We start from the raw sequence: 22,587 nt of genomic DNA on the forward strand, positions 1-22,587 counted from the left end.
GCAGGTTTGTATTCAATATGGCTAAGTCCTGCCACTGCCTGTGTTACCGGGGCTACACTGCTATTTATACTAATGCTAGCTTGATGAAAGCTAGTGTAAGTATGTGTACACAAGCTGTGAATCACATCCCTTGCTCATAGTGTAGACGTAGCCTAAGTTGGTGTACATTGCATACCAGGAGCTGGAAGAAGATGTAAGTTGGAGTGAGGGTTACTTTAACTAACAACTTACATAGAATCATAGAAATGTAGGGCTGGTAGAGACCTCAACATCATCCAGTCCATACTCCGACGCTGAGCAGGACCAAGTATACCTAAACCATCCTGACAAATACTTTTCTAACTTGTTCTTAAAAACTTCCCATGACTATGATTCCACATGCTGCTTTTGACCAATTTTCATGCTGTGCTCCTCTCTCGGTATGTGAGTTGCACCAGCTTAGACTCCCAGTACTAAGCATGTGTCTACACTGCAGCTGAGAAGTGTAATTTCCAGCTTGTGTAGATGTACATGTGCTAGCCCTCCTCGAGCTAGCACCTAAAAATAGCAGTGTGGCCTGGGCAGTGGCTCGGGCTAGCCAACTGAGTATGTACCCAGGTGGTCAGGTTACCAGAAGCAGGGGTGCATCTAAGGTAGCCTGAGTTGGGGGGAAGTAAGATGTAAAGAGCTGTAAATACATGCTGAAGGGACCATATGTTGTAAATTGTACTTAGACTTAGCTCTGAATTTGACCCAGAGTCTGAGGATCCAATAGATGGATTCTCCCAAATGCCCCCACTACACATTATTATTATTAGAGTCAAAGAACACTCATTCTTTTAACATCTTATCCCATTGTTTTCTTTCTTTAAGGTAGCTAAGTTATTTTTGTAACTAAATCTGAGTACCACTGTATCTGGTGATTTAATCAGATTGCTCCAGCTGAGCCTGGTGTGTTCGGATCAGCTTCACTGCTGCATAAAGGAAAGTTGCAATCCAGCCCAGCAATAAAGTGTCCATCTAACTCAGATACAGAGAATTGACTGTCAAGGGGTTGGAGGACATAGAGTAGAGCAGATAGCTGGACTAGATAGAAGAGGTCTGACAAGTGGATCAGAAAAAGGGTGTCACATTCACGGCGACACTAGATCTCCACTAGCAACCGCAGCCAGACCTGTCTTCCAGAATTGTGCAGGCCAGCACAGAGAATCTGACTGGACAGACGCCAGCGCTTCACCAGGACTGGTTGGTGAGATCTTTCACTGCATCTGCTAGTTAAACACAAAATGAAAGAGTAGATTGTCCCTGCGGTTTCAGTTACATATAGTGGTATTCTTTATATTTTGTTCTACCCCACCTCCCATGTCTTAAATATGACACATCTGTTAATATAGAAGATTATCCTTTTGCACAGCTGTATCACATTGTTGACTGCATGGGTGGTGGGTATAATACGCAAGGGGAGGCTGTGCTGGCCCTAGCACAGCCGTCCCTACCGCCTGACACCTGGGCCATGGTGTCCTTCTTCTCCTCTCCGCTCTGACCCTTCTTGGAGGCTCCCATGGCCAGCTGCTGTTGCCTAGTGAGTCTTCCTCCTCTCCTCCACTCCTGAGGTCTCCACAGCTGCCAGCCGCTGGGCATGGTGTGTGTGTATGTGTGTAAGGATGCAAGCAGAAGGTGGGGAATGAGGAGGCATGGGGAGGGGATCTCTGAATAACTTTACAAAAGTGAAAAAACCTTCCAGAGACCTAGTAGCAGATCACTGAAATTGTTAAAGGGCCATTATAGTGGTAATTAAGTCATTTAACAGGCACTTACCAATGCCACATTCAGCTGGCTTTTATATTGTAGGAAAATATGTTTTGTGGGTTAAAAACAGTTTCCAAAGGACCTGTCAGTTATTCTCTGTACCCAGCAGAAGTAACTGCTAACCTGGCTCAAGGAGGAGCTGACATAGCCAGTGAGTTTACTTTTAGATCTAGTCATTTTATTCAAACCCAGTTTAAGTAAACGAGTCTGGCAGGGAATTCTGTGTAAGAAAGGTTATTAAACTTCTGCCTTAATGTCGGTTGTCCATGACAAACACTTTTTCAAAAGGAGAGATTAGGCTTCAGTTTGGTGCAGGTAGCCTGGCTTTTCCTCTCTATATACAGTATACAACGAACTCCCTGCCATGCAGAGGAGAATCCATCTGGCGATTGATCTGTAGCTGTTGCCTGTTCAGTTCCCTTGTGGAATGTTATTAGTGCCTTAAGGTGAAAAGGGGGGAAGGCAGCAGCAGGGTGAGGAAGTGAGCTGTGAGCCAACTGCACAGCAACTGGGGGGGTGTCTTGTGTTGGGGGGTATGATAAGGTGAGGAGCAGGTGGGTGAGCCGCTGGCAGGGAGGAGGCGAGTGAGAGGGGAACCTCGGTGGAGTGTGAAGAGGTGAGTGGCGAGTCAGCGGCAGTTGGAGACGGGCCTTGGGGTGGAGCATGGATGGAGTGTGGGCAGGGCTGTGAGCAGAAGAGGTGAGACAAGGAGCTAGCCTTCCCCAGGGGGCGTTTCATCCACCGCCCTTGGTTGACTCCATATTCAATTTGTGATCCGCTGTACCCCAGAGCCTCTTCAGCACTACTACCTCCTACCCACTTATTCCCCATGTTGTAGTTATGATTTGAGTTTTCCTCCCTAAATGTAGTACTTTAGTGAATTTCATCCTGTTCAGTTCAGACCAATTCTCCAATTTGTCCAGGTCATTTTGAATTCTAATGCTGTCTTCCAAAGTGCTTGCGACCACTCCCAGGTTGGAGTGATCCACAGATTTTGTAGGCATCCTCTCCCCTCCATTATCTAAGTCACTAATGAAAATAGTGAATAGTATAGCACCCAGGACTGACTGCTGCAGGACCCCACTAGATACCTCCTCTGAGTTTGAGAGCAAGCCATTGATTACTACTCTTTGAGTATGGTCTTTCAAACAGTTGTGGTTTATTAGGCAGCAGGTTTAAAAAAACAAAACAAAAGGAAGTATTTCTTCATACAATGCACACTCAACCTGTGGAACTCCTTGCCAGAAGACGTTGTGAAGGCCAAGACACTAACAGGTTTCAAAAAAGAACTAGATACGTTCATGGAGGATAGGTCCATCAATGGCTATTAGCCAGGATGGACAGGGATGGTATCCCTAGCCTCTGTTTGCCAGAAGCTGGGAATGAGCAACAGGAAATGGATCACTTGATGATTATCTATTCTGTTCATTCTCTCTGAAGCACCTGGCATTGGCCACTGTCAGAAGACAGGATTCTGGGCTAAATAGACCATTGGTCTGACACAGTATGAATGTTCTTATGTTGTGTGCCCATTTTATAATAATTTAATCTAGATCTTATTTCCCTAGTTTGTTTATGAGAATTCCATATTGGATTGTGTCAAAAGCCTTGCCATCCCTGCCCCAAAGTGCTTATAATCTAAGACAAGTGACATGCAACAGTGGAGGAAAGGGGATATGTAATATTTTTGTCCACATACATATATTTTCATTTTAAATAATTATTAGAGTCAACTAGAGTATGTGTAAACTATCCCTATCTGCCCCTCAGCCTAACCACCATTAATTGACTGTTTTTTTCATATGCAGTGTTGTTGTAATTGGGTTGGTCCCAGGATATTAGAGAGACAAGGTGGATGAGGCAATATTTTTTTATTGGACCAACATATGTTGATGGGAGAGACAAGCTTTTGAGCCTACACAGCTCAGGTCCTGAAGAAGAGCCATTAGTTGGTTGGGCCAGGTACTTTTGGTGAAGCAGAGGTGGTGATGCAGTGACTCGGTAAAAAACTAAACCAGATGACTAAAGAGGGACAGAGTTATGGAGGACTTGAAATTTGAACCTGATGTGGTGAAACAGAGGGATCATTGGATGGATTTAGCATTCTTTGGTTTTATAACATTCTCTCAAAGGGATGCCTTGCCTTAGTCCTGGCTTGTCATTCCCCGCACTGGTACCTCTGGAAGTAATCACTGGCATGAAGTACTTCTCCTTGTACTGCTGAGATACAGCAACATGCGCCAGAGAGTATCAGCCCACTTGCAGCAATTTCTGTCTTTATATCTAGGCCATTTAAAAGAGTGGCATAATAGGTCAACTGGATGGCCCCTCTCCTGGTCTCTGAGATGGAATGAATTAATCCCTTTTGGGGCCCTCTCCTCTGATGCCGGCAGAATGAAAGGAGAAAGAACCATTAACCCCCTTTCCTGGACCCCACAAGCCAAAAATTCCCTTTTTTTAATTTTGGTTGTACAGTACAAAGTGCTGGGAATTGGGGAATGCAGGAGGACAAACCTGGGGGCTTTTTAACTCCCTCACCTCCTGACATCAGAGGGCAGATTTTTTTTCCTCCTTGCTTCATCTTTATTGTTGTGGCTGATAGACCTGTTTCTCCCTTTAAAAAAAGGGGGTATTTCTAATAGGCAGGTGGCCTGCTTGGCACACTCCCCTCTCATTCTGCTGCAGTGGATCAAGAAATCAGTCCCGGCCTGGTCCACTGTGGGGATGAGAGATGCATAACAGAGTACTGGGATTTGGTGAAAACCCACCCAGTAGCAGATAATGGGAAGTACAAATATCTGGCGTGGCTGGGTTAATTACACTAATATTTATTCTAGTCAACAAATATATTATGCATACTTATATTATGATGATGGAGTCTCAAATTGATGTTGACATACGAGGATTCAGCAAACAATATAGGTGCACACGTATATGCAAGATCAGACCAATGCGAGAACAGCAAATACGGTTACATTGGGGACGGAGAAGCTTGTCCATGATCTACTTGTCTAATTGCTTGTGCAATTCACGTTTTTTACATAAGATGTTTATGTGCCTTGCTTCAAAGCAGTTAATGCAGATCTGCCTTCATCTTTTTCTGCCTTGGGCTGTTGCTTCCCAGTTGCTGGGGTCAACCTGATATGCTTTCAAGTTTAACTTCAGTGTGTCTTGATATCATTGGTGCAGCCCATCATGAGAACATGCCTTGCTTTAGATGACCTTAAAATATGGCCTTGGGTATTCTCGAGTCGGCCCCACTAAAGAGATGCTCAGACCAACGCAGCTGAACTTTTATGTGCATGCTTTGAATGCCAGACATCTAACAATGATTAAGGATTTCAATGCTGGGAATCTTGTTACACAATTTGGCCCTGCAACTCAGCTGAAAATAGCATGAATGGAACTGATTCCGTTTCCAAATGTGGTGGTAATACGTTGTCCCCCTAGAAGCATTGTGAGTCTGTCGATAGATATTTTGTTTAGGGGCATCAAAATAAGCACCATCATTCCATAAGCAGTGTGACTGCATTCCAAATACAAAGCTGGTCTGGGCTATATGATGGGTAATCTCATCAATTATAGCATTCTGTGACAGCATACTTCCTATGTCGCATAACTTCTCCATGGACTTGTGGGGAGTGTTGTTGATCTTAATAATTGGGTAGGCATGCACAGCCCCCATCACAGGTTGGGGCAGCAGTTCAGTTTTCTTTAGGGTTGTTGTAAAACCAAAGTGATTGACTACATGAATGAAATGATCAGTTATAAATTAAATAGCATCAATCATATGAACAACCAGTGCACAGTCGTCAGCAAATAAAAGATCCTTAATGAGTAAAAGGAGTAAATCTGCCACTGTGTTGTGCAAGCATGGAAGCATTGCAGGTTGAACACCTTCCCATTAGTGTGGAATCAGATAAATACTCATCTGTCCATGTAATGAAATCCATCCATAAGCAGAGCCAAGAAAGGATGCAAAATAGTGTGGGAGCCAGCATGCAACCTTGTTTGCTGCCTTTGATGACAAAAGAGGGGGGGGGGGGCAGAATCTTGCCATTTTCCACCACTGAGGCTATCAACCCATTATGAAAGTACTGAATGACAGAAATAAACTTTGCAGGGCATCCAAGGAAGAACAAAAGTTTCCAGAGTCACTCACGATTTACAGAGTCAAAGATCTTTAGTTATGTCGATGAACATCATATAATGACCACCATTTTGCTCCTGGCTCTTTTCCTGAAGATGACAGGCTGTGAAGATGATATCTATAGTGCCCATCCAAACCAAAATCCACACTAAAGTCAGGGAAGATGGTTTCTGCTTAGTGTATATAATGACTGCTGAAAATAAATATCCATATTCTATAACAACATGGTAGTTATTCTTTGCTCCTGTTGAAAATCCTGCAGTGAGCTCAGCTGCCATGAAGAACTAGTGAGCAACAGGTGACCATAAAATGAGAATGTAATGTCTATATACTAAATGGATTTTAGAGTCATTTAATGCTAGAAGGGTCTCCTCCGGTCTACCTCTTGTATCACACAGGCCATACGGTTTCATCCAGTTATTCCTGAACTGAGCCCAATAACTTGTATAATGTTTTCACTGTAAAAGAGAAACACAGCTAGACCCAAAACCCAAATGCATGCATGTGGCCAGGTAAATGGGCCATGTGCATAGGACATGTTTGGGGGTTTAGTGGAGAGAATATTATTCAACCTCATCTACATTCCAGCCCAGAGTAGCTACCCAGCCATTCCACAGTCTCAGGGCTATAGTAGTCGTCAGTCTTCTAACAGTGTCCTTTGACCAATGTGTCCATGGATGCACCGGCCATGTCTCAACCCTCCTGATACCCAAATCATTCCTTGCACTGCTATGTAAAAGGTCACTTAAAATTAGTGCTCCATGGTGTTCTAAGAAACTGAGGCTCTTCTGCACAGTTTCTGTGCACTGGGACACCTCTTGAAACAGATTCTCTCCTTTCTCCTCTCAAAAGGAGTTGGCCATTACTAAACAGTCAGCATTCATTTACACGGGCTTATACTTTCTCTGACACCATGATTGTATTTATTTTTCTTCCTTTCTCTTTGCCTTTACCTACCATATAATTTTACATACAGTAATAGATTGAGGGGAGTGGGAGGACGCAATCCAAACACTGCAGTGTTGTAATGTTGTAAATGCTATAAACAATGAACTGAGCTAGCGATGGATAAGCTGTGTTTTTTGTGTGTGTCTATCTGCCTAGCTCGGCTTCTTAAGGATGCCTATCGCCATACTATCTGGGCACATGAGTGTCCTGATACTTGTACAAACGCCCAGTAAAATAAATATATATATTTATATATATATTCACATTGTGGACCAAACATGTAGCTAAAAAACAAACATATTTTTGCATTTCTATAACTTAAAGCAGCCATGAGGATTTCTTTTCTCAAATTTTGGGAAACAATTTGCTCCCATGGTTAGATGTGGGAGTTACTAAGAGAGGCACTGACAGACCTCTAAAAATAACAGTGCTAGTGAGCACCACTTCAATTGTAATATTTTAAGTAATAATACAATAATATCCTCTTTGTGAGCTAGAGTGAAATGGAAGTGACTGTGCTAAATAAACTTAAACCAATTAAGTCTGACCCACACAATTTAGTGATGTTTTGTTTCACATTCAAATGGTTTTGACTTATACTGCATTCAAGAAAAAAAAGCAAAGGAAACAGAAGGCCATGCTGTTAATTACTAGCTTTCTGACATAATAAATGCTGTGAGGGCCAATGTAAATTAAGCATCATCCATCATATTTGAATTTCTCACATTGATACAAAGGTACAGCATTGGATACAGTGATGACTACTATTTAAAATGATAATTACCATTTCCAGTTAAAATGAATGGTATCATGGTATTTGGAGCCTTCTAATATTTAGAATGTTCATTCTAATTAAAATATTTATTACATATGCATTCAGGCCTGGGGGAAATGAGGAGGAAAATCTTTCTTTGCTGATCAGATCAAGGCAATTTGGACCAAGAGTACACATATAAATCTAATCCCAGCTTTTGGTTGAACAGTGACCAAGTACAAAAGAATATCAAATTAAAAAATCTTTCCTACAACCAAATCCACAACATCCAGATCAAAGAGGCAGGGAAGGAAGGATATGAAATGAGATCTTTGTTTCCCGAGATCTGCAGGCAATGGAGAATGGGTAGGGTGACCAGATGCCCTGATTTTATAGGGACAGCCCTGATTTTTAGGTCTTTTTCTTATATAGGCTCCTATTACCCCCCCAACTCAGTCCCAATTTTTCACACTTGCTGTCTGGTCACCCTAAGAATGGGCCTCTGCAGTACTCTCTGACAGGGAGATTTTGTTCTTGAAAGCTTTCTGCTAAAAAGGTAGAACTGAGTCAAAAAGGAAAACTCTGTAACATGTTCCTATGCATATGATTATCTGCAGTTCCAAGTCAAGTTCCTGTGATTGACATTTCTTTTGCTAGATCTTGGTCTGAATATGCCAACAGCCAGATTAATGTTTTAATGTTTACAGCAAGATCCTGATCTCAGTTGCACCAGTGTATGTGCAGAGTAACTCCACTGGAATTGCATTAGCGTAACTGAGGTTAAAAATACCCCTTAGTTTTGTTTTTAATTAATCTGATGGGTATTACTGCCTATCACTCTTTGTAATTTGCATAATGTGAGCCTGCATGCAACCTCAATAACTTCAGTGGGGCTGCATGCGTGTGAAAGAACACAATTTGTCCAAGATATTGATGGATTACACGGGATATATAAAATGATACAAGTGAGCTGTCATAGACAGGCTGTTTCTTTAATGGGACAGGGTTGATTTGTATGTATTCTGGGACTCAGTCTTGGTTACACTAAAGCCTCTTGGCAATGTAAAGGGGATTTAAAGTGAGAATAAATTATATTTCAGAGCAAATATAATTTACTCCCATTTTAAATATCCTAGAGCAGTGGAAAGTGGCCTTGTCTTCACGGTGTGCTAACTCCATGTTCAGCCTCTCTTTTCACCCTTAACACAGTGTTCATTCACACAGCCGCATGTTGCGATCAGTGCCACACAGTGAGGCAAGTACCATGCTGTGAACTGTCAAACAAACCATAGGGTAGCTTTTACCACATTTTGCTCCTTCTAGGTTAATGCAGTGAAGAAGTACAGCTCCAGGCACCCACAAAATCGAGACATATGGTCCTCCAATCCCTTCCCATGATGCAATTGGGCCCCTATTTCGGTGTACTACCTTGCCATCTCCCTATGCTCTGACCCCTGAGCAGAAGTGGTTAGTGGCCTAACTTCATACCCCTCTATTCAGCACCCACAATCCCACCCTGTCTGCAGTGCAGGGAGAAGATAAAGGAGCTCCGATAAGCTACCAGAAGCACAGCTCTGGTGGTGCTCTGACACCCTGTCCATTTTACAATGAAATGAATGCTGTTCTGAGCACCCATGTGAGCACAGAAACCCATAGCAGCATGGACTCCTCATGTGGAGCCAGAACAGATGAGGGTTCAAAACTTGGATATCTGTGAAGATTTGCCCTCCAGCCTGCCTCAGCCAGCCAACAAAGAGAGGGTGAGGTGGAAGAGGCAGAGGGGTGTGTCTCTAGCCTTAGAGACAAGTTTGGCTCTGCCTTATAGGAGCTGCTCCTGCATACATCCCAGAAAAAGCACAATGTGGGGGAAGTTTCCCACAATGAAGAAGCAGTGGAGGACTCAGTATCTCAGGCTGGTAAGATGGAGGCTACCATCTTTGTTATTAGGAATGATATTATGAAATATTTGGGAGGTGTCAGCCTATAATCCTAGTGCTTCCACTTCAGTTATGGGCAGACGCAATGCCATTACACTCATCCACCCTCCACTCCACTCCCTCTTTCCCACATCATGCTGTTGAGAATGGTGGAAAAGTGGGGAGAAAATGCAAACTTGAACTTGACAGCGGCTGAATGCAGTAGCTTTTTTAAATTAAAAAGCATTAATATACAATGGCCAAACTGTAAATTTCTGTAAAACTTCCCTTAAAGCACTCAGTACCATCTCAAACCACCTACATGTTTAAAAAACAACAACAACCCTGATATGTGTGCAGAAGTTGGTTTATTGCTGATTGGATTTTGTCCATTCCTGGAGAGTGTCAAAATAGCATTTTTCAATTAGTAAAAATTCCAGGTGGTCTCTGAGATTCCTTGATAAGGCAAGCTTTCCTCTACTACCATTGTAACTTGCAGTTCCATTCCAGTCACTAATCTGTTCATCTGTCACAAAATGCAGAAGGATTTCCTTGGCATAAATAGAAGGTTTAAGCCCCAGTGCCTGGAATAACTAGCCTTTCTTCTGAAGCAGCACAATATCTTTTAAGTTTGCAGCAGCCTGAAAAGGGTGCAACAAAATCACCATTGCTGTGGTGTTTTCAGTAACTGGCATTCGTTTCCTCCCCCGCTCTCCTCCCCTCCCCACAATGTTTTGGTTAGCTGGAAAAGTTGAATTGACTCAACATTTCTCCACATGAGATAACTCTTTTAAAATAGTTCTCAACAGACAGAAATTTGATGGAAGAATGAATAAGGAATGGGAATAGCATTTTTTTAAAGATAATATTTGTTGTTTTTCCATCATGGCTACATAGACTGAGAATAAAATTGTATAAATTCAAAGGCACATCCCAGTTTTTCCCCCCTATCAGTCAGTAACAAATGCAACACTATTAGATCACAGGAGCAAGTGCAACTAGGACACACGTGGTGTGACTAACATGATATCTGAATTTGAAGCCAAAGTGACAGAGGAGCAGGCATGACTTGATAAGGGATCAGAAAAGCATATGGAGTTAGTGGAGAAGCAAAGAAAGGAGGACAAGGAACGTGAGGAGATGTGAAGGAAGGAGGAGATTGGGGCTGAGGAGACCCTGAGGAACAAGGAGAAGGAGCTGCTGTCAGAATACCTTTGCCATGATGGTGGGATGAGGCAGCGAAATGTCGCGTTTCATAGGGATATGTTAGACAGACTATTCAGGGTCATAAGCCATGGCGGGAGAACCGCCAGGAATCATGAGCCCCAGGGAATTGCCTCAATGTTTCCCATGTATTGCAAAATACACAGCACAATTCCTGGGGGAGTCAATTAATGAGACATGGGCCCTCAGATCATTAATAGTATCAGCATCAATCTACACCCAATCCAATGCACCAGAAAGAGAACAGATACGGTAAGGATATGTATAAACCTTATGAATGATAAGGTTTTATCCTGTCTTACGCACACTCTTTTGCCAAGATAGAGCAGCTGCTCTGCTCATTCTTTTAGTATCAATGAATTTCAGTAAAGATGAAGAGGGAGAAGTCTTTATTTCTTTAATGCATGCCTAAACTCTACATTTAAAAACAAGGCAACAGCCTTAGTACACTATCCAACAGCACCAAGGTGTCATGCAACCCCATTATTCAGCCCCATTGTACTTGCCTTGCAGCTTGAATATGCAAACACAAATAGCATCCTTAACACTTTTGCGGTAACAGATCCTGTGGCAGTCAGAGGTTCATTTGTTGGTTGTCTATAAGTATACCCTGAGTTGTAATTGTCAGCAACCCATCCCATCCCAAAATACCGCCCCCCATCATTAATTAATTCTTCTCATAGTGCAAAGCACCATAGAGTTACACCACAATGAACAGTCAAAACCACACACAGGAGTTGCTGGCCAGCAATCTTCCTCCATGTTTCATGATTTTCACAGAGCCTTGAATAGCGTGCTACACTGCATTCCATCCAGTTGGCCACATCGTTGAACCATGTGGGTACCCTTTACCTTGGCACCAGTCCATGCAAAACTTGCTTCGACAATCTTCTTCCACTCTTCCAAACCACATGTCCCGCAGATTCAAATCTTCTTCATCTGATCGTCTTCATGATATTGGGTGTCACTCCAGTCATGCTGTAAATTTGGGCAATTACTTCTGAGTTGTGTGAGAGGTCGCTAACGAGGAACAATCATCTGTAGTGTTTTAATTTGAAGGCAAAAAGTATCTTAGTGTCTTGTTTCCTTAGCATCCATGTCCTGCATGTATATAGCAGGATGTGGAAGACCAGAGACTGCAGCAATTTCATTTTAGACTTCATAGTAGTACCTTTGCTTCTCCGTATGTGGTTGAGTGTCACTAGAGCAGTGGCCGTGAGTTCACTTCTAGGTCAAATCTAGTTTATGCAACCCACATATTTGAAGTACTCAACTCACTCCAATGCCATCTCAGATTTGGGTAGGAATATCTTTGTCCTTTTAATAAACTTAGATGTCACCATTGTCTTTGTCTTTTCATGTGGTATTTTAGATCTAACTCCTCTGCTTCCACTGCTACTCTTTCTAGAAATTTTTGCCCCTCTTCTTGCAATGATCCAATCAGGTTAATATCAATGGTGAAGCACGGATGACTAATTTTTCATCCACAACAGTTGCATCATCCTGTTGGTTTCCATTAGTGGCTCTTCTTAAGATGGCTTCAAGATAACAGTTGAATAGAGTCAGTGATCACATGCAGCCCATTCTGACACCTACCCTCATTGCAAATCAACATCTCAGCTCACATCCACCACCAAAAAACAAAGCTGCCATGCTTCCATAGAGATTTTGTATAGCTTTATCACATTTTAATCAACTCCAAGCAGCTGCAGGATTGAACAAAGAGGTTTTTGCAATATGCTATCAAATGCTTTAGAATAATCCTTGACTACATTTCCCATTATTTTCCAGAACTTTCTTGCATAGCTCATGCAGATTGAATATTTGCTCCCCTATGCCTCTTTTGTGTCTAAACCCAATTTGTTCTGCAGCCAGAAAGTTATTGTCTTGTTGTCACATATATCATGAAGCACACAACATGCCTTAATCACATGTGTGCTGTTCAGGACACTGCAGTCTAAGCAAGTCAATAAGCAGCTCCATCTTACATTTAATTGGCCAAAGGCACTTCTCAACACCATCCTCCCTTACAGGTAGTTAAACTGCCTCTTGTCCTGTTTGTGCACATCAGGACAACGTTTCATCAACCAGGGCAGCAAAGGGTGGTACCCTGGATTGCCTAAAATTAAAGTAGGCATGCTCAGCCCATTGATGCCTGTGTTAAGGAGGAACAATGCACCAGTTTGCCCATGTTGATACAGTTCTGGAACACCCTGGCATGCAACATGTAAGTGTCCATGAATATGCCATGGCAGTCCATGTGTTGACAAAAACATGATTACTTACCTTGTGGTTAGCATGTGGTGAAGATAAGGCTTAAATGGAATCAGGTTCTCTATGTTTACTTCACTGGGCTTATAATACACAGGGTCTAATACTCCTTGTATTTATATCAGTTTTATAGCAGCATAACTCCACTGACTTTATTCGTCACTTCTGATATACACCCTTGTGAAGGTGAGGTGAATTAGGCCTATGGACTATTATCAAGGCAAAGGCCTGATTCTCCACTGTCTTACACTTTATGGTATTATTTACACTTGTGCAAAATTAGGTTGAAGTTGGTGTGGAAAGGTTGCATTTGACACCTAATAAACAGTCACTTTGCATAGATGCAGATTACTACATGAGGTGCAGGTCAGTGGAGATTCAGTCCCAATGAGCCTGATTCTTGTCTCACACAAATGAAAACCAGAAGTAGCACTACTGAAGTCAGAGGACATACACTGGTGTAAATATTAGGAAAATGAGATTAGAATCACATGCCTACAAATCCTAATTCATTTGCCTGTGTTTAAATAGAGCAGACCTTCAAAGAAGGTTATAAAATAATTTAATCGGTTATTGAACTGAACAGATTTTGAGATGGAACAAAGGAAACAGGAACCAAAAGACCCAAGTCTATTCTATAAATATACTGGATAAAGGGATTGCTTTCTAGGAATTCACTTCATATTGACAGGTCTGGGTTTTTTTTTTTTTTGCTCCCTCTGTGATAAAGATTGGTGTGATCTGTGTGTCCAGGAAATGATTTGTCTATAAAAAAGATTTCACTTTCCAAAAACTTCTTGGGTTGTATAAATACAGAGATGGTATTTTAAGAAATGGTTCCAGTGTTTTAAAAAATATATATATATGAAAGTTGGTTTGGCAGAGAACAGTATCAGGGTGATTCAGAAGAAATATTAATGAAGGATGAGCAGATCTAACCATTTTGAGATCAATGAGGTATGTTTGTCTTTCTTTACATCTTTATTACCACAATCCACACAACCATAAAAGGGGAATGAAACAACTTAAGCTCCTCTTCTGAAATAAAAGAGCTGTGATTTTGTAAGCTTTAACCTTTACAATACTTCAGTTCAAATTTGCTTTCACTCTGAAGGTTTGAATTGGAAAGGACAATGGATTTTTGACAGAAACTGACTGAGTGATGATAGGGCAGAATTTGACATTTCCTCAGCCTTGTGACATTCAAGTTGCTGCACCTTATCATTCAAATTTTCCTGATTCTCCAACAACTCTAACTTTATGTATTAATTCCCTGAAAGTTACTTAAAGTTTGAACGCTAAGGAGCAGAAGGACATGGCATAGCTAATGACATTGTGTTGGTGAATACTCCTTGTGAGCTCTAGCTGTCAGTGACAGTACAATCCATCATAGAATATGTACAGTCGGAGGTGGATTTCTACAAATTGCTGTAGTACAAGTTTTATCACAAGAAAACACAAAAAGCTTCTTAAGTATCTATAGCAGAGCTAGAGAAAATAGGAGGGAAATGAACAAGTTGACTTTAATGCATTTCTCTTGTGAGAAAAGGGCTATTGACAGCTGCATACTCACAGAAAAGGGCAAATCCTAAACTGATGCAAAAATGTTTGCCTCATTGAAGTCAATGGAGTTATTTTACTTTACACCCGCTCAGGGTCAGGCCCATGGGGCTAAACTATTGTTTCAGTTTCACTGGAGAAAATTGAGAGTAACTCCACTGAAAGCAGATCTAGTACAGTGCTCACCATCGAAAAGTCAGCCTTTACAGTGTGACCCAGAGACCCTAGGTGCCAAATGGCAGATGACACAGGGTTTCACAGGGATCCCCTGAATCAGATAGCTGCATAATAGTTCACCAAAGGGTGGCATGTGAGGTCTCTACCAAGTAGCCAGCTGGTCACCATAATCATTGCAAAATGTTTGTACAGATAATATTTAAGGAGTTATGTATCTATACTGAAAATTATGCTCTTAAGGTCGTGGAGTTAAAGACAGGTCACAGGGAGGTGACATACCTTGGAGACAGTGCTTTCAGGAAGGAGGTAACTGACACCTATCTCACTGTCTGGTGATTGGTGTGTTGTAGATTGTATGCCTGCTTTTGTACTGAGCCAGGTGTGAATTGAACAATTGTGAAATGTACAAGAGAGGAAGTCTACAGGAAGTAACAAACAGAAAGAAGGTGCCGTGTTTATGAATAAAGACAAAGGACTTTGTCTGAAATATCTTGGAGTGCAAACAGACACACTGAATTCTTCATCTTGGAGGCAACGTAACAAGATGCATGTCTCATGACAGAAGAGTCTCAGTCTGCCTGGCTGTAAAGGGCTGTGGGGATTTTGAGTGAGCAATGCTTTGTAAAAATGAGTACCTTGTTAATTAAGTCTAGGTTCTAGAATGTGTGTTATGATTGTATTGTATATGTAACTGTTTGTTTCCCATACTTCTAATTGCTACAACTTGAATCTCTGTTAAATAAACTTACATTTGATTTTACTATCTAATCTAAGTGCTGTGAGTTAAGTGGTGCAGTGAGCTCACGTGGAACTGGTAGGCTGGGGTGTACTCTTTCTTTGAAAGCACACTTCTGTGATTAGAGAGAGCAGTGACTACTCGATATGAAAACCTGGACCCACTGAAGTCTGAAAATTCCAGTTGAGCTCAGTGGAGCCAGAATTTCACCCTAGGTTTTATTTGACAGACTGTTGTTTACTTAATCTTGTAGTAGTGTTATTCTAGCTGTGCAAGTGGGTAGCTTTACTACCATTTTTTTTCTTTTAATATTCTGAAGCTCCCAAATGCTCCACCAAGGGGTGCTATAGAAATTTTTAGAGAAAAATAGTTAAATATAGAGTCTTTTGAAGATGAACATACTACTCTACTAATATAATAAAAAACTTGGTCCATTCATTTTTGTCTTACATGAGAGCACTATGCTAATTTTTATTCATTACACTACCAAAGAATAATGCCCTAATTGAACATATTGATGGGTTCATTTTCTTTATTTGGATAATAATATATTTAAAACTGATTTCTATGGCCATTAATATAAATTAAGGTAAATGTACTTTAAAAAGCCTAATGACATCTTAATGCTCTGTGATAGTTTTCTCTCCTTGATTATTTATGAACATTTTCTTTTAATTCAAAGCATTAATTAATTCATTAGAAAAGAAGTATTATTTTATTGAAAACAAAGTTTAAACTTATTTAAAGTTCTCCTGATACATTCTGCCTAACATCCATTTTCACATATAATTTAAATTAAATTCCCTGTAAAAAAAAAAACAGAAAGTATTAGGCATTCAAAAGTTTTATTATTTTTTCCTATAAAAGGTTGATTGAACATAATTTTCTTCTCTTGATGATTTGTTAAAATCATTTGTTTACATCTAATTTAGTGCCATATACATCCTTGCTAGAAATAGTAAATATAATTTACTGTGTGTTAGCCACGGAACTGTCAGAAGTGTAGTAACTAAATGTAGTGTGAAGTTATGGCCTCTTATTACACACATCACTATGTACCTCAATAATCAGCAGTATCTGTCTCTGAAGATTATGGGTAAAATTCACAAAAGCACCGAGTTGAACTAGGCACCCAACTCTCTTTGACTTCAATGGGAGTTATGTGTCTAACCCACTCAGGCATTATTTATAACATGCTTAGGTATCTATATGCATCTTTAGTTGACTAAATTCCTTTAAAAAGCTTTCTCTAAATCATACTGACTTGCAATGAAACTTAGGCTTCCCTAAGTCCCTTTTGAAAAAATTAACCTGAGTTTGAAATGCAAAAGGAAACAACTTTTCCCTTCATTTTCCAAATTAGTTGGCTAAGAATTTGAGCTCACTTGACTTTTCAAAGTCTAGAAACTGTGCCTGTTTCTTCATTCTATGGGAATATGTATTATTTTCTTCATTATTTTAGTTTTATAAAGGAAACGAGTATGGGATCTGTAGGAGAGTGAAGAAGAGGAAAAAGCTTGGAAGAATGCAATGCTGAAATAAGTGACACACAGGCATTATCCGGCTATACTGAAAGAAGGACAGGAGACACTTGATATGGATTTAATCAGGCCACAACTTTATTATTAGATGTCTGGGACTACCTGGCAGATAAGAATGTACAGTGCAGGTAACCCCATGTTTATTCTGTAATTATCCAGGGGGCTTCCACCAGCTCCCCCTCTTTTTCCATCCATGTCCCTCCAGCAAATTCAGCCAGGACCTTACCATCCATCCCCACTCATAGGAGGGGTAAGGTGGACTATAAGAAAGAGGGGTTGGCTCCCTGCCATTCCAACCATAGGAGCCCCAAACCCCATACCATTCCATTCCTTTAATCAGCACTTCCTTTTTAAGACCTTTATCATGCCATTTTTCTGGTTACTGGATGCCTTCCCTATGGAGTACCTGCAATGGACATCCGCTCCATGCTTACAAAATAAGTTGCGACATAGCCTACCACACCTTTTGTGCCCACCATAACAGGTCTTCCCTGACACCTGCAGTCAGGATGGTGAAAAAAACCCACTCCACCGAAGCCAATATGGTGGTGAGGGAAAAATTCCTTCCCAGTCCCCCTAAAGAGGAGCGACTAGCACAATGCCCACCTCAGATTCAAATCCTACCTGATAATCACACCTCCAGGAAAGGGAGGGGGTGTGCTGCCTTGCCTGCTGCGTAGAGAAAGAGGTTTTCAATGCCAGGGCTTGAACCTTTAAAGCCTTCCACCCTTACATTCACAGGGGTGAGTCAGTGCTACAAAGCTAACCACCATCCACCTTTTTGCAGCAGTTTTACCTTGTTCTCCCTCCACCATAAAGCACTACTGCCTTCCTTTGGCAAGCCTGGACAAAGTCCCCCCTACTTTAGGTGAGGTGTGGTCATTGTCTGGCTATACCAAAAGAAGCACAGGAAACACTTGATATGGATTTAATCAGACCACAACTTTATTATTAGATGTCTGGGACTACCCAGCAGATAAAAGTGTACCTTGCAGGTAACCCCATGTTTATTCTATGATTACCCAGAGGGCTTCCACCTGCTCCCCTTCTTTTTCCATTCAGAAAATCCATTGCTGGGACCTTAAGTGGGGGGAGGGGGAGCATTACCACCTTTTTTTCCATCCAGGTCCCTCCAGCAAATTCATTGCCAGGACCTTATTATCCACCACCCCCCTTGTAGGAGGGGTAAGGTGGGCTATAAGAAAGGGTGGTTGGCTCCCTGCCTTTCCAACCATAGGAGCCCCAACCCAGACTGTTCTGTTCCTTTAACCAGCACCTCCTTTTTAAGTCCCTTACCAGGCCATTTATCTGGTCATTTGATGCCTTCCATATGGAGTACCTGCACTGGACATCCGCCACAAGGAGGCTCCAGCAATCAGCTTGGCTGCCTTCCCTCCCCTCCACAGGAAGAACTCCCTTTGAGTTCAGTGGGAATTGTGTGAATGGAGTCGCCTTCTGCAAATAAATTCTTTATTGATGTTATTCAAGGAGATCAGGAGAGGAATATCCAGCACTTTAGGAGGCAATTATATATTTGCAAAAATCCCACATTCACAGCAGACAAAGGCATGACAAGTATGGAACTGTTTAGAGGCCTAAATTACTTGTCAGGCTGCACAGTGGGGAAAATGTTACCACAGTCTTTTTCCAGACTTTTTCCAGACTTTGCTGCACTTTTATAGATGATGCCAGCAAGACACATCAGCTCACAAAAATTCTCCATGTACCAGTCCCATCATTGCAGATAAGACAATTAATTGCATGGCACAGCAAGTCATTGAGATCCGCCATACCGCCATGAAAGTCCAAAAGTTGCAACTCCATATATTATTAAAATAAATGAACGGGGTCCAGTAAATAAAAAATAATTCACTCTGGGATATCTTAATATGATAAAACACTGAGGGTATGATTTTTTGGTTTATGACGTCAACAGAACCCTACAGTAGAATTATTTCCCTGCATATGATCTATTATTCTATATATTAACTGAGAAATGTTGTCATTTTGATAAAAGTCCTAAAGGTATTCAAAATAATAGCATGTGGAAATGTAGCCAAAAATATTTGGCACCCTGCATAATTCATTATTGGAGTTCAGCATCCTGATCAACATAAAATGAATTATGATCAATTTTAAGTGACCATTCATCATCTTGCATTGATTGGCATGCTAAATCTTTGACAGAATAACCAAGTTGTGTCCAATGTCAGTCATTGCCAGACTCTGTCTTTGACTGAAGACCCTTTTATCAGTATGAACAATCTGCCGCAGCATTCAAAATATAGCAAATTATGTCAATTCCTGTGACTCCTGTCCAAAAGACTGTTCTAACTGTTGTTGCAGTAAGTGCAAGAAAGATTGTGAAATGCGGAATGGAAGTGCCAGAATACTTTATTTTGCTAATATTCAACTTGTCCATGTGATGGAAATGGCAGTGCTATCATGGAAGATGACAAGATTAATATCCATACTGGAAATAAATAATTTCTATCCATCCAATATTCTATTGACTGAACTAGGCATTCTCTCCTCTATTTGACTTTCTTTCCTGTCCTTCTTTTTATAGTCAGGAGTTCTATAATTATGTCTGTGACAGCAAGTAGTGTTTGATTTTAAATCCTGAGTGCAAGGTGTTTTAAGAAAGATATACATGTTCCATTGCCTGTCATTGGCATCATCATTGCACAGTACTCTGACAATATTTATGCCACTCAAAGTGTTTTATATTTGCTGTAAGGGGAGATTCACCCTAATACACAGGCCTTCTGAATCACTTGAGAACATTACTTTGGATATAGCACAATGACTTAGAGCCCAATTCAGCAAACTACTTACATATTCTTAATTTTAAGCACATGCTTAAATCTTATTGAAGTCAACTCCCAGCTCAGCTTGCATTTAAGTGTAGACTTAGCAGTATACTGGACCTTATGAAGTCTTTCTGCACTGGGGTGAATTTCAGTCACACTGTATGTAAGTGTATGTCTATATACATTTTTGTTTAAATTAAGCTTAGAAATTGTCTTTTTACTGGAAATATTCAAAATGTGTCAATGTCCAGGAATAATTAAATACTTGCTACTGAAGAAGCACAATCAAATATGAAATTTGACATTTGCAATGATTTTTATTATAAATCTTTATAGGTGTGAAAATGTCAAGTCCTATCCAAGTTCCAATGCGACGTCACACAACCGATCCTCTACAGGGATCAGAAACCGTTGGCATGCGGCTCACCAGGGTAAGCACCCTGGCGGGCCGGGCTGGTTTGTTTACCTGCCGCGTCCGCAGGTTCGGCCAATCGTGGCTCCCACTGGCTGCGGTTTGCCTTTCCAGGCCAATGAGGGTGGTGGGAAGCAGCATGGGCCAAGGGATGTGCTGACCACCGCTTCCCGCCACCCCCATTGGCCTGGAGTGGCGAATCGCGGCCAGTGGGAGCTGCGATCAGCTGAACCTGAGGACGCGGCAGGTAAACAAACTGGCCCGGCCCGCCATGGTGCTTACCCTGGCGAGCCACATGCTAAAGGTTGCCGATCCCTGCTCTACCATATTGAAACTGGTAACCAAGGGTATTCCCTCTCTGTTGTAAAGCATCTAGATTGACAACTCATCCTACACTGGTACTAATTAAGAAATAAATGAAACTTGTCCAAAATAATGTGCTTAATCTACAAATTCTTTGATATATTTTTGTCATGAAAAAAAGGCAACAAGCATTCATTACAAGAATTTAAAATTTGCAGAAGGACATAATGAAGAATACAATGTAAAGAATGGGCTGCATTGCCTTCTACTGGAGATAATCAGAGCTATGTAAGTGTCATAGACCCATTACTGTTATGATCTAAAGGAGGGTCTCCCATAACTCAACTGCTGAGGAGCCTTTGTGGGAGAGGGAGATCTATCCTTGTAATCCAGTGAAGTTCAGAGTGGCCATAGTGTGCAGCATAGTGATAATCAAGCAGTTCCTAAATTGCCCCAGTGGTGGTTCTTTTTTATTGTGTTCAGTGAACCCTGAAGAATAAGCTTTATCTCAGTAGAGGAGTATGGTAAAACCTCAGAGTTACAAACCCCAGAGTTATGAACTTACCAGTCACCCACACACCTCATTTGGAACCAGAAGTATGCAATCAGGCAGCAGCAGAAACAAACAAACAAAAAGCAAATACAGTACAGTACCGCGTTAAACATAAACTACTAAAAAAAATAAAGGGAATGTTTAAAAAATATTTGACTAGGTAGGGAAATTGTTTCTGTGCTTGTTTCATTTAAATTAAGATGGTTAAAAGCAGCATTTTTCTTCTGCATAGTAAAGTTTAGAAGCTGTATTAAGTCAATGTTCAGTTGCAAACTTTTGAAAAAAACAACCATAATATTTTGTTCAGAGTTACGAGCACTTCAGAATTACGAACAACCTCCTTTCCTGAGGTGTTCGTAACTCCATATGATTTAATAGTGTGTGTATATCACTGCCATCTACCATCACTGTGAAACTCTTACTTTTTGGGGTTTACCACACTGTGCAGTCCTAGGAGGGTGCCATGACTGTTAAAATATCTATTACTGTTTATTGCATGAGAAAGCATGTGGGCATAATGTTTTATTCAAGAAAATTATCTCATGGGCACCTAGTATTCAGACTAGGTTCTTAACCTGGAAGATTTGTGTGCAGACAAATATTCCTCCCTATTTTGTTATTAAATTCATGGTAACCGTATGGTGAAGTGCAGAAAAAACTGTTTTAACGTCCCTTGCTAGCTACAGCCACCTGTTATAATGGCCAAACTAATAGCAGGCCCTTTGGCGGTTGTTATGAACATGTTCAGAGCCACTCGTCACATTTTTGGCAGTCCCACAAAGCAATTTGTTGTTCTTCTGAAAACTGAGTCCTGTTTTATAAGCTTTTATAGATCCCAAAGGACAGCATGGGGCAGGGAGAGAAAGGGCTGTGAATAACAAGTGATATTTAAAAATGAATAACATCTTTCTGCTCAAGCTGCTAGTTTAGGTTTTCAAAGAGCACCTTATTAAGAATTTAGGGAAAGCTGAGATTCTACTTTGTATTTATATGTCCTTCAGATCAGGGGAATCTGTGGCTCCAAAGGCCAGCCCTGAGCATGTTTCACAGTACTTTGTATTACCAATAAATTCCAGATTTTATTATTTGCTCTGTCCTATGTACTGTGTCCACACATATGGCCAATTCCTGTAACTCTCTAATTTCTGGTTATTTACCAACATTGATAAAAGCAGTACCAATGGATACAGTCATAAATTACATTTTGTGACATTTTTAATTCGGAAGTGAACCTAGATCCAGCAATTTTGAAGAATTTTGAAGAAGCGCTTTGGACCAGATGTGTTCCAGAATGCTTTCTTGCCTTTTCCACAAATGTCAGTCATAATGTACCCAAACTTTTATGTCATGTGCGTTTTAAACAGTGACCATATTTCTGTATCATATTATGAGTCACGGGAGTGAATCTAGTTAAAGTGTCAGGATCAACATATAACTACTG

Source organism: Malaclemys terrapin, chromosome 2 (genome assembly GCF_027887155.1).
Source record: "Malaclemys terrapin pileata isolate rMalTer1 chromosome 2, rMalTer1.hap1, whole genome shotgun sequence".
Taxonomy (NCBI): Eukaryota; Metazoa; Chordata; order Testudines; family Emydidae; genus Malaclemys; species Malaclemys terrapin.